The sequence below is a fragment of the Lineus longissimus genome, chromosome 8 (assembly GCF_910592395.1).
Source record: "Lineus longissimus chromosome 8, tnLinLong1.2, whole genome shotgun sequence".
Classification (NCBI taxonomy): domain Eukaryota; kingdom Metazoa; phylum Nemertea; class Pilidiophora; order Heteronemertea; family Lineidae; genus Lineus; species Lineus longissimus.
The window spans coordinates 13,811,412-13,829,523 of NC_088315.1; the positions used below are offsets into that span (position 1 = coordinate 13,811,412).

The following is an 18,112-nucleotide window of genomic DNA, read 5'->3' on the forward strand; positions in this document are numbered from 1 at the left end:
TGTGGGCAGTTTTATCATATCGTTAGTGATATCCCCAGCAGATTGAAAAACATGTTCTGCGCCCTTGTAAAGGATTCTCCGGCTGGACTTAAATTCTTTATTTTATCACGCCTAGGCTTCGTTCAACGATGTACGTGTAACAAGGCATGATTTTAGGTGACGAGGCTGTTGATCAAGACCGATTTTAAAGATCACTGCCTTCCGATTCCCACTCCATCCGAGGTTGAATTACAGTTTACATCTGGTATTAGACGTGTAGTGACAACCAACATACATTATGTGACCCGCGTGAATTGCTGGCATTCCGGATGTTACCTGACTTTCATGTTGCACATTAGATAAAGAAAATATTTGCTATCTGCAGCTGCTGGTAATGTCACTCTTAAATCATACCTTTTGACGCGATTTAGGCCCGTTCGAAAATCGCTCACGTCATGTCATTCTTTAGTCAACTTTTTACCAGTTTCAGGATCCCAGTGGTCATGGTGGTGTCAAAGAATTGAAACAATACTGGTCGGTTGTCGAGGGTCTATTTGACGCGGTCCTTGACACCTTCCTTCGCACCGTGTAGTGCCACCTATGACAACAGGGATAGCGGTGGCACAGTGAAGTGTGTCGGCCTCATGATCAAGAGGTCATGGGTTTGACTTCCGGCCGAGTCCATGCTTGGTTCCCCTACTGACTGGTCGAGTTCAGGTTAGCGCCTTCTGGTTGCCCCTTGAAAATCTGGAGACCGGTGTAATGATATGGTATCCAAAAAGCGCTTTGCGCAGAGAAACATGGAAAAGCGCTATAACTTGTTATGATCATTCAAAATATATCCTGATCTTGCCGAGTACATTTTAGGTACTGTAACAGCTACCAGTTTTGATAAATTTTACTTTTTAAATTGATCTTTTCTTATGTGCTCATGCAGCCGATATACATGAATCTATAGCTAGTGTAGGGTTGAAACATTTTGGCAAATTCTAATGGCATAATTTTGTAATTAATGGAACTAATGAGTCTTAAACTTGACTAGCCTACCACCTTCAGTAGCAACCGTTTTAGCGGTTTAGTTCATAACATCACAAATCATTTTTGCCATCTTATGAAACAATTAGTTAATGTGATTTTAAGCTGTTTTCACAAACTGTCTTGTCCACATGCTCGCCTTGATCATAACGGAATGCAATAATGTCTAAATTATGTAATCGGTCGTTTAGAAAAGTTCCGCTAAAACTGCTATAAAAATAATTGTTATAGTAGTAGAGTGTGAAATAACATCGTCTGGCGTGTTTTTCAAAATAGTACAACGTTTTTTTTGCTAGAAAATCGAGCTTCGATATTTCAACATCAAATCACATATAAAAATATGAGTATTGTTCTTTTTATGTTCACCATCTCCAACAATGAGAGATTTAGCGTTTCATACACGCATGGTTTTGTCGGTATAACACCCATCAAGTGAATGTCAACTTCTTTAATTGGCGTTCCATTCTGATATAAAGAATCAATTCTAGTCAACCAAATGTCGACATTAGGTCTATGTCACAGAACGAGTTGAAGCACTAACCAATGTTTCAGGGAAAAATCTAGAAAATCGAGGTTTTCTTTACTCACTTAGCATATCTTGTATCGGTTTGGACTATCGGATGGGCAGGTGCTAGAGACTGGAGCACTATTATTAATTGTCTGTCTGTTTGCAAGATTACCCTTATGGCAAAGTTAATGGAAGCCACATGTTCGTTTTACTGCCTGATCTGATTTCATTACTACTCGCGGATTTTGTAACCAGATGCATAGAAATATCCGGTGTGATGAATTGGTCCGACACCCGGGTTCGATGATATAATATAAGTATGCAGGTATTTCATTTCATTCTCATTCGAATGTACTCTGATGAAGTACTAAAGGAAACATGTTATTCCCAAATGATTCCAATAAAGACTTAGTTTATCGGGTGGCCCAGGAAAAAAGTCCGGCTATTTTGATAGCCGGACGTTTTTTCTGGTATAATCTTTCAGATTTTCAGCGTTTAAAAACGGTGAATATTTCAACACATTTACCAGATATAGCATAAACAAACATGACTGTATGAAATTTGCCCTGATCTGATGATATGTACGCATCATCGATCTCAAATTCTAGTCAAAGTGAAGGAAACAAAATGATCGACAAACAAAATATAAATATCGAAAAATCTGGATTTGATGAAATGCAACTCTACGACGTCGCGATTGGATTACCATGTTGAACTTCAGTTCAAATGAAATCGATATTGAGACTGATGGATAAAAGCAGAGACATGTTTTGCAGCCCATTTCAAATTCATCATGTAAGTATAATATTACTGAATTTGTATTGGAGTTTCATACAACAGTTCTTTAAGATACATGTTTGCAGGACACAGTCATTTAAATGCTTTATAGACTCGAGGGGTATTATAGCGGAGCCCCAGTTGCAGTGTCCTGGTTGCCGCAGAAACGTTGTAAGCACTAGATCTTGCTATCCTCAAAGACGATGGAAGTGTAGTGAGTTAGCACGTGGTGTGAATTGATAGTCAAATCCGAAAGAAAATGAAGAAGCAATTACGAAAAAATGTTCCTTCAATCAAATGGTGTTTCGACTATTGATTCAATAGATAAGATGCACAGTGACAGGGATGTGTAACTGAGTTGGTTTCAATACAAAATACTGTGAGTTGGTTTCAGCATCAAGTTTCAATAGTAGGAAGTCTAAACCATTGTATGTTCACCTTTTGCTTAAACTTCCAGAACTTACTGTCAAGCTCACAAAATTATCTCTTGTAGGGTTGATACTGTTACGAAACCAAACTAGAAACAACATACCAAATGTGTCCAAAAACTATCAACCTGTCAATCCCGGTGTAAAAGAAAATGCAAGTCCTCCCAGAATCTAAGTTCGGTCATTTTGTTAAAGTGAATAGAGTCGCCGAGTTCCTTTGTTGAAGATTATGTAGCTAACCCTAACCAAACCATTAACCACATTCGTTGACAATACACAGCTATTGTATGGAGTCCTGCATTCCTAGGACGTCCATTCCTTTTACACCGGGCCTAATTTTGTTAATGAGCAAGTGGAGACTTAACCTCCTTGTGCTCACTGAAGTTTATAATCATAATATTTTACATGTCAGATTTGAATGGTTTTCCATTAAGGCGCATTAATTTACGTTGTTATCGCCTTGTAAAAGGGCACTAATCTTCCTTTATAATATTCTTGAGGTGACTTTCTCAATAGTGCTTCAAAAACACGAGGCGACTTGATGTCTTGTTGTAAGGCTGTTAAATTCCATTTGGTCAGTTTTGGCTTGGAAAGTAATCATTTGGGTATTAAAATTGTAAAACTTCTGGGTAGTTAATTTGCAAATTGGTTCAAACGGCTTAAGGGACCATTTTGAGTGACATGTTATGCAATTATCCCCTGTCTCGTAGGCCCGGTGTAAAAGGAATGGACGTTCCAGGAATGCAGGACCCCATACAATAGCTGTGTATTGTCAACGAATGTGGTTAATGGTTTGGTTAGGGTTAGCTACATAATCTTCAACAAAGGAACTCGGCGACTCTATTCACTTCAACAAAAGGACTGGACTTAGATTCCGGGGACTTGCATTTCTATTACACCGGAATGTTAAGACGGAATGTTTCAAAGAATCATGGTGTGGTTAGTGACAGATGACTGGATAAATATTTTCATCGTTTTGTATTAATATGTATTGTTCTGTAATGTTGCAACTGATGTAATCTAAAAATGTATCACTTTGATATTGTGATAAAAATAATGAAATAACAGCCAATTGTAACAGTATCTTGCACTCAACACGTGATTTGTTGGGAAGCCAGTGCAGGTCCACAAGATCAACGGGTGCTGTGTGGTCAAACTTCCTAGTGCGAATGATCAGCCTTGCAGCGAAGAGGCTAAAACGCCGAACGCCGTGAAAAGATCCAAAAATACAATAAGGACTTCTTGCCTGACGAATGCTGTCCATGACTTTTCGGATTCGCTCTTATCGTATACTGCTGTTCCTTCGTGATAGCCTTAAGTGCCGGACTACTTCTGTCAGTCATGTGGAATTTTATCTTAAGAGGCTGTTAAACGAAGGATATGTGGTTACTGCGCATGGGCACTAGTGGCTTTATTGCACGCCGCGGTGTCTCCATATCGATCGAAGTCGTCATGAGAGGGCAAATTAGTGCTCAGTTGATGAATAATATTGAGTTTAACATGTAATATTACGAGTGTGAACGATCTGCACTGTCAATGGTGTTTCTGACACATAGTACTCGTAGTAATTTTGATGAAAGTTAGCCTAATAAAGATATGTAATTGATATCGCGTATTTCTCCGAAAGCGATACCATCCACGCTATTTGCAATTTTCTAGACAGGGTGCGTGTGAATTTTTCGTGATTGTATAATCGTCCTCGAATTTGTGTCAAGACACGGCATCAGACAAAAATGACTCGTCCGAGGTTAAGAAAACGGCCAAGATAAACGAAACCCCCTGACCAATAGGCCTCTAGATGAACACTATCATTGCCATAGGACCTTGACTGGTTTGCGGCCATGTGACCCCTTGGGAACTCCCTCCAACTTCGACGGAGGGGTCAGGTTGGAAACAGGCCTATGATTGACCATCACATTGCAATCTAAAGACGTGCTTTTAACAGAGGTTTTACAATGGCAAATTTCAAGGATGCCGAAAAATTATCTTGGAGGGACCGATCGATGATTGTAACATGAACAGACGAAAGGTGATCCATGCACTTCTTGAAAAAACGAGGTTTGGATGGAGTCTACGAAGCCGTTGGGCGGGAGGGTTAGCACAAGCTTCTTGGGTTGGGGTGAAACTGCCGAGAATAGGCCAGAAATTTCATCACCAGCAAACTCATCGAAAACACACTCAACAGACTCAAAATTGCTGTTGGTCCAGTCTTCTACGAATCATTTGTAACCTTTGTCATGAGGAAGTCAGAGAAGCCGTTGGCGAGGTCCTTTGGTAACAGGGAAGAATGCACTTTGCCGTGTTTTCTATACTCCAGATATGTGCTATGACAATTTTGCAACGTCAATATGATTTCACAGACTCCCTGGCTTTGAGGAGGAGCAGACTATTGATATTGGTGCGCTGCTTTCTCAATTTTGGTTGTAAAATCTCCTCACAAATCCAAAGGGCGTCGGTTTTACTGTCATCGAAAGGGTGATCTCTGGAGCATGCTTTTCAGAACACCATTGAGACTGTTGTTGTATTTCTCTATAAATGCATCCAACAATGCCCAAGTTATCAACGACTGGAACTTTCAATATCGGTGCAGAATGCTTCACAGTCTAGCATTCGGTGTCCTGAAGGTGATTGTATTGCTTGGTCTCGAACCGCAAACTCCCTAGGCTAGCGGACTGGTCAGGAGGTAGGGAGAGATCTACTGAGAAGTCGCGAAATATCAATCAGTTTGTTCAATCCGCGTGATGACGAGATCAAGGGGATGTCAATTATAGTTTGTGGGCTCACAAAAATGTTGCTTCAGACCAAATGTACGAAAGCCCAGAAGGATCATTCAAACTCCAAACTTCAATAAATTTTAGATAGTCATAAATTAGTATATAAAGGGGCGACTGACAAACCTGCAGTAGGCCTGCCCTTCTTATTTCATTTTTTTTCATTCGACCAGTGTTAGTCATCATCATCATCTACATAAGGTCGGAAGCCATATATAGGGCCTGTTATGTGGAATAGGAGGTGACTGGGCAGCCGACAGCTGGGTAATATTGCCCTTAATAATACCAATGGTGCATCGATTGTCCAATCCGCAGTCATCATCTTGACCCACAATGTAATGGCATTGCTCAGCTTTCAGACAGTATGGGCGGAGGCTACAGAGGTAATACTGCTGGAAGTTCAGTGTGGCATTGTATATGCTCGCAAAGAATGTCCCTGTTTGATAGTTGTGTTTGACGTTATCACAACTGGAAAAAATAACGTTAGCGGTAAAATAGCATATTTTCATTTACAATGTACTTGAAATACCGTATTTAATACGATAACGTTAATGATTGTCTTATTGCGCGTTATAGTGTGAGCGGAAAAATCTCTTATCCTCTTTATTGAAATGCAGACCAATACACCAACAATAAACACTCCATCAACAGCCAAATGGCTTTAAAATGGCCTAAAATCAATTAACGAAAGGACCGCATACCCAATTAAGAAAAAATGTACATACGGAAGTTGTGTTTTTTAAAGTTTTCGTTGGCACGCGGATGTAGAATTGAACCAACAAATTCGGACATATAGAAAAGCGGGAAATTCAAATCAAGTTAATTATGTGTCAAAGCTGATGTTTGCCCTTTACCGCGAAGTGGTAGTGTCAATCAAACTGTTTTGTATTCTATCCTATATCAAAAACCTACATGCGTGCAAACTGGAATAAAGCGACAAATAATTTACGTTTTTGGGCCCTGGTGAGCCACATTTGAGTCGAACGAGCGAAATTTTCTGTCCGGAGCATTTCATGGGCTGTCCTTCCTCGTGGCCAGATTTTAAGTGCCTATGCCTTTCAGTTAGAAAATGCCCACTGTGTCTGGGATGAACGGATGGATGGGAGGACGACAAATGCCACTCGAAAAGCTATCTGTCTTAGCTAAAAACATCTGTCTCAGCTAAAAACATTTTTATGGCATTTTTCTTTTTAATTTGACCCATGACTCTCACAAAATTGTAAAGCTTTGATTAGCTAAGGCGTGATAGGTCGGCCTCAAGTACCTGATTCTTTGTTAGTAGCGTAGTTGGACCAAATTTCCGCAGCTCAAATAGACACTCAACTGATAACTATGACATGAATTTTAAGAAACACTCATCGCGATAAAATCATGATGGCTAGGAACGTTTACAAACTACTGACAAAAAATGTGCCAACTGGGGTCATCGAGAGCTACAAACGGTGACCAAAGCTCGATTTTGGCATGTGTTGTGAATACTTTGTACATTTTGGGGTTTCTTTTCCTACCCTTTTGTATTACGTCATTTCCTTTGATACGTCATCACGTCGCCGTCTTTGTTGTTATTTACGTTACGTATTTCGGTTGGGTTAACGCCATTTTTAGAAGCATTCGCATACGTCATTCCTGTTTTCCTTTATAACATGAAAATCGCACTCTTAGGTATGATTACTTTCCTTTCGATTTCTCTTTGATTCGTTTGTAATGTTCATTCGCAATACCGTATGTACTTCATTGCCTCATGTCTGTATATGTTTTATCATAATAAATCATCAAGAACGTTAAAGAACCTTTTTCTGTTAATCGATGTCGTCATCGGATCAAAATCAATTTCTAAGAGAAGTTATCGGTGATCATGACGAAGTTGAGAGTACGGGAGGCGTGGCGACGAGAGCGGAGAATTCGCTGGAGAGACAAATCGCCAGAACGGCAGATCAATTCGATGATGACTTTGTCTTCAAGCGGCGGGAGCGGCAGCAACCTGTGCAGACGAGATTTCAACGCGTGGATAGATGATTTGCATGAAATGAAAGAGACTGTCCATGAAACCAACGCTGAGAATATTTCCATAGCTGACGCATTGTTCAGATTGCAAGCATCAAAGGACATTCTGTCAGTTTAGTTGTGTAAATTCGACGGTAATTCATTGAAATATGTTCATTTTGTGGAAACATTTAGAGTGCAAATACATGACAAGCGTTATCTGTCAGATGACCAGGGGCCTGTTTCATAAAACTTTTTAACATACTTCCTTCAAGGTACCATAAAGGAAGGATATAACGTCTATTTGAAGCTGCGTATTAAAAGCGTTTCATAACTCGTTTTTACTCTCCCAACATCCAACCATTCGGTGGATTGTTTTCAAATGCCTGGCCAAGGGCTAAACTGTGGAGAACGAAGGCGTCATGAGACCCTCCTGGAAAACGTGCCACACAGTTATTTATGATCATATCCCAATCACAAACTTAATGCTGTGGTATCCTTTCCGATTGATATACACGTTTTCGTTGATGTGAGGCTTGCGTATACGACAATGGGTCCCATCGATCGATCCAATTACTCTTGGAAAACCCGTGTTATCAACAAATTTGGTTTTGACCTTCTGGAAGTCCCTCTCGAAGTGAACGTGTTGGTCAATGCGTGCTGCAAACGCGGATGACACAGCGCCAATACACCTCGATGTTGTCGCAATGCTCACATGGTGAATATCACCGATACTATATTGTTCATGCCCGGTTGCGAAATATCGTAATGCTATACACACTTGCAATGATACTGGGAGGGCGTCATTTCTCTGAGTAGGATGCTCCAACTCCTCCGACAGCTGACGACAAAAATCGAAACATATGTTCTTCGCGGCTAAAGGAACTCTAGACTACCTTCAGGTTTAAAGGAACCGAATAAAATAAAGACAGGATAAAACCACTACCTGAAACACTCTTAATGGTAACATTAACCTAGATATTTTAAAGACACGTTTATGAAACGCGTTCTTCCTTTAAGGAGTGACTTTATCCTAGCATTAGGGCTAAAGGCACTTTATTAGGCTTTATGAAACAGGTCCCTGCGTATGGCGCAATTGAAAATGCACCTTAGTGAGGATACCTTGCGATCAATTACAGGTTTAGGTTACAGTGGGTTGATGTATGCGACGGCACTGAAAATGATTAAAGAGCAGTTTAGCCAGCGTAGTTTGATATGCAGAGCTTTCATCAATAAGATTACCAAGGGTTCCAAAATTTCGGCAAATGATAGGTAAGGTCTGTGCGATTTTTCGCTTGATTTGATTAACTGCATTGCTACTTTTCAGCGCATCTCATTTCAGTCAGATATTAATTCCACAGAGAGTTTGTGTCGGGTCATTTTGCGTCTTCCTGATCTCCTCATCAACCGATGGAAGATAACAGTGACTGACATACGGAACAGATGAGAAACTCCAACGCTCGAGCACATCAGTAAATTCGTACGGAAGCGAGTTAAGACTGACTTCGACCCAGAGTTTGGTGACCTCCAGACAGGATCTTACGACAAAACTGACTCCAAGACAGGACAGAAGGACCGTTACCATGTTAATGTACAGGAAGGTGTACACGCGGCTCAATACAAGACTACAGCAAAACCGGTCCCGAGATGTTACCTTTGCAAAGAATTGCACAAGATTTCAACCTGTCCACTTTCAAGGATTCGTCAGTTTCTGAACGCTACAACATGGTGAAAGACAACCGTCTTTGTTACGGATGCCTTAACAGAGGTCACGTGACCAAGGACTGCAGATCCAAGCGGAAATGCGAAGTAAATGGATGTACGAGACAACACCATGCCATGTTACATTTCGATCCATCCAGCGCCAGCAGTACCACCTCAACCTCAACCCTGGATAGAGGCGGAATTTCGCCAGTCGTACGTGTCCGTTTTAGAGCAGAAAATGGTCACATCAGAGAGGGTAACGTGCTCATTGACAGCGGTGCAGGGACAACCATCGTCAGGAAAGAATTTGCCAAGTCACTAGGATTACAGGGAAAACGCGAACACTTGGAACTTTCGGTCGTCGGAGGCGAAAGTCTGAACCAAGCCGACAGTAGAAGATTGAAACTTTGGATATCATCTCTAGCTGGTGGCGAGGAATTTGAGATTGAAGCACATGATAGAGAGAAAACGGTACTAAGTGTACCACCCCTTGACAGACCATGGCTGACTTCATAGCGACATTTGAGAGACATCGAATTCGCCACAAAGCGTGAGCTATTGATTTGATATTAGGTGTGCAGTACAGTCACCTACATGCAGTGGAAGAAATCCGTCTAGGCCTAAACTTCCAACCAGTTGGAAAACGCACGAAATTAGGATGGTTCGTCATTGGTTGTGACAGCACTAACATTCCCAGGATATCAGTCAACTTCCTCCAGAAATCTGACATGGAGAGATTTTACGACATGGAAACACTTGGAGTTCTTGTTCTTGTTCACTTGAAGTACTATCAAGAGAAGACAAGGAAGCGATGGACTTGTTAGAAGCGTCTTGCCATAAGAAAAGCGACAGATACGTCATAGGCCCAGCATTGAAGGAAGACTAATCAGCGCTACCAGACAACTATCCCCTTGCAGAGAAGAGACTCCAATCGTTAGAGCGCAGGCTTATGAAGAATCTGGAAAAAGCTGACCTATACAAGAATGTGGTCAACCAGTACATTGAAAACGGTTGGGCAGTAGCATTGACAAAAGAAGAATTGGAGGATGAGAAGATGCCGAAGTTTTATCTTCCACACCACGGAGTATATCGACCAGAGAAGGTTAGTACACCACTTAGGGTAGTATTTGACCCCACATGCAATTTCGACGGTGTTTCATTGAACTCCCTTCTACACAAAGGTCTGTGTCTCATTGGGGATCTTTATGGATTGTTGCTTCGATTCAGAGAACGTGTAGCCATCGTCGGAGATCTGCGTAAGATGTTCCTACAGATTTTGCTAAACGAGCACGATAGTTTGGTTCATCGATTTCTTTGGAGAGATTTGGTTACCGGAAGACCACCTACCATTTATCGTCTGACTAGAGTTACGTTTGGAGATAAGCCTTCCCAAGACATGGCGAGCTTTGAGATGCTTAAATTAGCGGAATTCAAAGCTACCCTACCAGACTCAGCAGAGGTACTTGAGCGTGATCGGTATATGGACGACCTTATCCATTCATACCCTACGCCAAAGGTCGCAGGCGAGAGGATTATGAGATTGAACGTAATCCTGAAGAGCGGAAGTTTCGAAATCAAAGAATGGTTTTGTTCTTCAGAAGAAGCACTAGATCTCAAACAGCCGAAGGCCGAGGGATCTCCTGAACGAGAAATTAGTGAGAGAAACGAGACCAACGCAACACGTATCAGCCTAGACAGCCAGGACCAAGAGATTCAGAAGACACTTGGCGTTTGGTGGAGTCCGAAGGCAGATACCATCCAATTCCAAGTGAAAGACATGGACGCCAAGACACTGATAAAGCGAGTGGTTCTCTCTCAACTTTCCATGCTGTACGACCCATTGAGATTAGCAGTGGCAGTCACAGTCAGGGCAGGAATGGCAATGCAAGAAATATGGAGGCTGGAGAAGCTTGGTTGGGACAACCCATTGCCTGATGATCATGCAGAACACTGGCAACGGATTTTAATCGATTTGAAGAACTGGAAGAAACCGTCAAATTCCCGAGAAGCGTGTTGCAAACGACAGCAAAAGGAGTAACAGAATTACATGTTTTTGCAGATGCGAGCTTCAAGGCATACGGAGCAGTTGGATATGTGCGATGGAACACAGACGACGGCCCTAGAGTTCGACTCTTGACTGCGAAAGGGAGAGTAGCCCCACATCAACAGACTATACAATTCCAAGACTTGAACTGATGGCAACACTTGTAGCGTCTGGACTAGCGAAAACAATTGTAACTGAACTTAAGAACAAACCGACCGTAACACTATGGACTGATTCGCAGATTGTTTTTCACTGGTTGCAGTCAGAATCAATCACGTTAAAGCCGTTTGTAGGAGTAAGGGTGGCAGAAATCCATTCTACATGGAGTGCAAGACATTGGAGACATGTTCCTACAGACAAAAACTATGCAGATGATCTGAGTCGCGGATTGACAGTTAAAGAAATAGAAAACAGGTGGATGAACGGACCAGCATTTTTGAAAGGACCACGAGAAGAATGGCCAGATGTTTCGGAAATCCAGACACCAGTAGATGACGTTGACAGGAAGAGACAAAAATCCATCTGCGTGACAGTGAAAACTGAACCACTGACTGACCCTCAGAACTTTTCAAACTGGCAACGACTCATTCGAGTGACTGCATATTGCCTTCGGTTTGTGCATAGCATGAAATGCAAAATCAAGAAGAAGACTGATGAAGTGAGCACTGGAACTCTACAAGTTGAAGAAGTATACCTCGGTAAGAACTATTGGATTCGTCACGCACAGCAGGAGTTAGGTGATTGGAAGAAGCGGTGCAATGACTTTACCCCCTTTATGGCTGACGGAATCCTGCGAGTTGGAGGAAGACTGAGAAAATCGTCATTGACATATGACCAGAAGCATCCCGTCTTACTTCCATCATCAAGTTATATTTCCAGGCTAGTAATGCAAGACACCCACTGAAAGATGGGACACCCTGGATCGGAGAGGACCCTCTGCCTAAGTAGACAAGAATTATGGATATTGAGAGGACGCCACCTAACCAAGGAAATCACGAAGAACTGCATAATATGTCGCATGTGTAGACAACCTTTTCACAGTACACTGATGGCCGACTTACCATCCGAACGACTTAAACTCTTTTCACCACTATTCTCGACAACTGAAGTTGACCTGTTTAGACCCTTCTTGCTCAAATATGGGCGGAACAAATCGATCAAAGCTTGGGGAGCCATCTTCACTTGTGCGACGGTACGCGCCGCACATCTGGAAATTGTAGAAAGTCTTTCAACTCAGTCATTCCTCCAGTCATTGAGACGTTTCGCAGCACACCACGGTTGGCCTACGACCATAATTTTAGACAACGGGACCTCATTCGTCGGTTCTGAAAAGGAGCTAAGAAAACTAGCCAAAGAAGGAAGCAAGCAGATCGAAAACTTATTCGCTATTTTGCACGGAGTAAAATGGAAGTTTATTACACCGCTCAGTCCACACCAAGAAAGATTCTATGAAAGCCTGATAAAGCAAGTAAAAGGTACCCGGAGATTAGAAGTTGGATCACACATCCTCACTTGAAATGAAATGTCCAGAGTCTTCGCTGAAGTTCAGAGTTTGGTCAATTCCAGACCAATAGGATATTCATCCAATGACCCTAATGACTTCCAACCATTGACTCCAAACCACTTCTTGATTGGACGCGCGACAGTTGACGTGCCACAAGGACCATTTCAAGAAACAAAGAACCTACACAGATATTTTGAGTTCGTGCAGGCGCTCGTAAATCAAGTGTGGAAGCGTTTTGCCAGAGAATACGTTCCAACCCTTACGAAGAGAATGAAATGGACGCAAACCGGACGCCAGCTTCAAGTTGATGACGTTGTCCTGGTATCAGAAATTAACACACCAAGAGGAAAATGGCAGATTGGTCGCATCACCGAAATCTTTCCCGGCGACGAAGGGATTTTCAGAAATCTTAAAATGAAAACAAAGTCGGGTGAGTATAAGCGCGCTGTCCAAAAATGCTGCTTATTATCAGAAAATTCAGACCTTGCCATATCAAATGGAGCATGGGTAGCGGGAGATAGGTTAAACCGAATTCGTTCATCATTTATGTGCCAGAACGTACATTACCTCATTGCAATATGAACCTTGTAAGATGCGCATTTTTGTGAAAAGCTATTCCTCAACACATCATTTGTAAAGATAGAGACTATAACCAATTCATTGATACATGTGGTGATTTGAGCAATTACAGACCTGATGCTCATTCGCAATTAAGTCCTTACTGTCTCATATGTAACTGATTTCATATGTATTTGAATATATCTATTGTATTGCATATAGGTGTAATGTAATTTAAAGGGTAAGTATCAAAGAGTCGGATTTTTGTTGAATGTTATAGTCAAGACAAGCAATGTGTATATAATATGAATTTTTGGAAAAATGTATTACAGCTTTGGCCCCGGAGGGTTTGTTTTGAATATTTTGTACATTTTGGGGATTCTTTTTCCCATCCTTTTGTATTGCGTCATTTCCTTTGATACGTCATCACGTCGCCGTCTTTGTTGTTATTTACGTTACGTATTTCGGTTGGGTTAACGCCATTTTTAGAATCATTCGCAGACGTCAGTCCTGTTTTCCTTTATAACATGAAAATCGCACTCTTAGGTATGATTACTTTCCTTTCGATTTTCTTTGATTCGTTTGTAATGTTCATTGCCTCATGTCTGTATATGTTTTATCATAATAAATCATCAAGAACGTTAAAGAACCTTTTTCTGTTAATCGATATCGTCATCGGATCTAAACCAGCATGTTAAATCACGTTGTCATGTTAAAACCAAATGTGCACAAACAGTTCGAAGTTTCTGGATTAACTTGAAAGGAAGCGGGCCAGCATTGTCGGAAAGACGTGATCAGATATGGAGCAACCAACGGGTGAGGCTGAAATAACACTGGCACAGAGATTTTATCAACAAATGTCCTCATATCCATCAAATCGATGCGAAATCTTGATTATAACTCCGAGCTTAAATTTATCTAATGCACCTGCACTTTAGGTTTATTGCCAATCAGATAATGAGTAGAGTTAATTCTATGGCAACATGTACGAATAGTCCAAATACATGTAGTACATTTTGTCTGTACTTACGGTAACTGTAACAACCTGCCAGCGTTAAGAGGGGACCGAAATGGTAGCTACACGTCAGTTAACGAAACGGCCAAGGGCCGTTTCGCTCATTGCGCTCATTGTATAGATATTTAGTAGACAATTCAGGCTTGATAAGAAACATGCTATTAGTATATTGCCAAATGGAAATTTTATGCCATTAACTCTTGTTACCCTGAAAAGTAGGTTAAATCGAAAACCCTTGTGAAATATCAGGTCATTCAGAAAAAATCTGCCTGTCTTTAAAGTTCTATACCTAAAAGGTATATAAAGTCAGCACAGTGGCCATTGAAACTGATAAAGAGTAACGACATTTGTGAACGCCTAAATAATTACAGTGTCAGTGACTAACCATTTTCTTCAAAATTCTGGCGTTAATAACTTTTGGATTAAAAACCTCGAGACTCACAAAAAGCATCGAAATTTAACCTCAATAATATCAGCCCACAACTGTTTGATTGTTTATGGCAAGATTGGCTGGTAACGCAAGCAGGTAGATACATGATTTGCTACCAGTGATGTGACGTCATCAATATGGCTGAGCATTTCGGTTTGACAAATGAGTCACTCGTAGTTACTTTAATTTGGGTGATGGCTCATATCATCTACATTTATTATCCTTATTTATTGCCCATTTGTGATTAATGTATAATAGTCGAACATACAGCCCAGATTGATATTCATACATTTCGTAAGATATAATTTAGAATTACTAAAACCATTCTCCACGAGCACTAAATACCATTTGAGAATATTTGGTAAATGATGACGTCATTAGAGCGATAACCAATCAGTTTTTAGCAATGATTTATGGTCATAAACAACAAGTATATCGCCAATAACATCTCAACAATTGCCCTCAAAATTGAGTCAAAGTAAATACTATGATCTGAACAAGTTGTTGATATTACATGTCCTCTCATGACGGACATTTTGATAAAAACGTAAACGTTGGTATGGACATTTTTACATCTCTAACAACGTACACTAGCAAATAGGCTGTACGTTGTACGAAATGTACGTAAAGTGTTGATAATAGTTGATCCTATATCTGCACTAATTTTATATACTTTCAGTACGTCCATCTCTCAGATATACAACTTCGAAAGACAAGCAGTTTTTTTCTGAAACACCCAATGCATACATCTAACCAACATGTCTACCCACCGTCTGGTGGTTAGATGTACCCATGATATTCGGGTAAGTAGTTTATACGAATTTCAGACTTGGTCCCCTGGACAGGAGGCCAAGCGGTGAATCAGATCGAACCAAACTTTGTTTCCCGAGGGTGGCGTACATGTGTGCGAATGTGAGATCAATGGTCACTGCAGTTAAGGAAGGTGCCATAGTTAAAGCCTATCGACACATTTACCCCATTGGACCTCTCTTTGAGCTCGAAAAGTAGGTCCACCCAAAAACCCGTATTGTACGACACGTTATATATATCCTTGCTTAGCATACCTAAACTTATCGATTTTTGGCGTTGCTGCCACTTTCCGGGTTCGACCAATGATAACGTCCGATAGGCCAAGTGAAAATATAGAGAAGTGGAATTGTGGAAGTAACTTTAACTATTCCTCGATTTACCAGGTTGACAAATGCAATGCTACCAAACGGTATTTCACCCAGAACACACAATAACCTTATCCCCGCTATCCTTGATGATCATGACATCATGATAACCCTTGAAAGACGTCTCATCAACTTCATACATAATTCCACTAAATCTTCAAATACATTTCTCAATTTATGCACACAGATGGTACTTGCGGGCAGCGGAGGCAGAGCTCTGTCTTTCATAAGTGCAAGGCATAGAGTGTCAACAATGGAGCTTGTCAGGAGAAAGAATTTTACACCACTATGGAATAAGGTAAAGTGGGGTAATTGTTGCCCCTTTTCACCTATAACTTCGGCACGCAAGATATTTCCCAGCATATTCACGAACACCGGCCTGGATCTTGTAGTGACACCTCTTCTAATAATATTACCTGTAATTCAGAACATTTATCTAAAACAATCCTTCTGAAAGACAATACAAGACTTGTGGTCAGGGGCTCTGTAAGTGTGGAAAATTCATACCTGCAAAAAGTCAGATCCCAACTTTTTTGTCTGATTTGTTTACTTCTTTTAGCCAAAGCTCTTACATAACATGTTGCATACTCCAAAACTATTAATGTTGTGATACTTAAGAAACACCTCTTTCGTATCCATGCTTGGGTTGGCTGAATAATCCCAGGGTTACCGGAATATAAACCAAAAAAATTATCAGGGGCTACAATTACCCCATTTTACCTTTATAACATCGCCATATTTTGGTACTCAGATTCAAGAGTTCCTTCACATGAGGGATTCGGGTTGTGGATTCCTAGTAACCGAGGAGATTAATGAGGTATTTGATTATTTATGTACCTCTTAGGTGACTTCCTCGGTTTGATGGGAGTCTACCGACTGAGTGCCTCATGTGGACTGTGCCAGAATTAAGTTAATTGTGTCCACTTTTTGTATCAATATTTTGTAAAATTTGTCACAGCATTGCAATTCATCACCATGCACCATTTAATATACTGATTGTACTTAGTCTCTGTTGAGTACGAATAAACATGTAAATGTATAAATACTATGACACCAGTAGAAACCGTCAATAAAATCAATAAATTTATTTCCAAATTCTATAATATGTATATATTTTATCTTTTTATCTTTTCAGAAAAATGCCGCTTTGGGCAGCCGGTCTATAACCGGCCGTGACCCCATTCTCCAAACTCCCTTAACAATAATATTAACATCTTCAGGACCTCGACAGTGTGAAACCTTTTTCACTTGCACATTTTCCATAATGGCTTCTTGCCATGCCCCCATCAGAACCTTTCTGATTCAGCACTCTTCCATTTTCTAATATACTAACTCACCTATATAATACCGGAAATGATGAATAGTACGAACCAACCAAATTGGCTCTATCTTCCCCGTACTATCCTGATCCAATACCTATAAATACTATGAATACCAAGTTTAAACAAATTTGTATTCAAAATAACTGCACTACGGCATTGTGTATTAGTGGATTTCTATTTAACTGGACCACAAGTAATTACGAACAGCGTACCCCTTTAAGCATTTAAAAATCGCAAGTCAACGTCCTGGCTATATAACCTGAGTAGGATACAAATGGTAATGAATTAATGTTTGACTTGGATATGAAGACCCCTACTATTCAAAATCGTAGCAAAGACAGTTAATGCATACTTGTGAAAAACATGCAGTTTTCATAAAAACGCATATGCTGGTCCTTGTAAGGCTGATGTAACGCAGGAGTTCACTTTTCACCATTCACCCTTCATTGTTTATGCTTCATTCGTGACCCGATGACCACTTTGGACACCTTATTTGCCTCCAGAACCACCTAGCCAGAGTTACAGACAAAAAACACATAAAGTAGCAAAACAAAAATTGAGGGGTCAGCCATGTAGACCATGTAGACCAGAGGTTATAAATTCACTTTTTCTGACAGTGGCATTGCTTATTCTGAACCTTCTAAAGGAAACAAGGACTTAACATAAATGTATGTAATGTTTTTTTCTTCTTCTTTCAGACAATGACAGTGAATTCTTTTAAATGCACAAGTCCAATTTGGACTTTAGAACGTGTTTACCTGACCACCTGATATATCACGAGACAGTTTTTTATTGCGATATGCGCAATGAAATCATGAAGCTCCGTTATGAGGCGTGCTTTACTTCTTTAACTTAACACATCCCCTATCTTACCATCCT

General features: G+C 40.6%; 2 long non-coding RNA genes across 3 annotated transcripts in view; one reads left to right on the forward strand and one right to left on the reverse strand.

The window, feature by feature from the left end:
• The window catches only part of LOC135492130 (uncharacterized), a 195,295-nt gene that overhangs the window by 119,325 nt on the left and 57,858 nt on the right, over positions 1-18,112 (reverse strand). The gene's annotated exons all lie outside the window — the stretch shown is intronic.
• Positions 1,987-16,336, forward strand: LOC135491954 (uncharacterized). Its single transcript, XR_010447998.1, has 3 exons — positions 1,987-2,317; positions 15,416-15,539; positions 16,099-16,336. It is a non-coding gene; the product is annotated as an uncharacterized LOC135491954 (long non-coding RNA).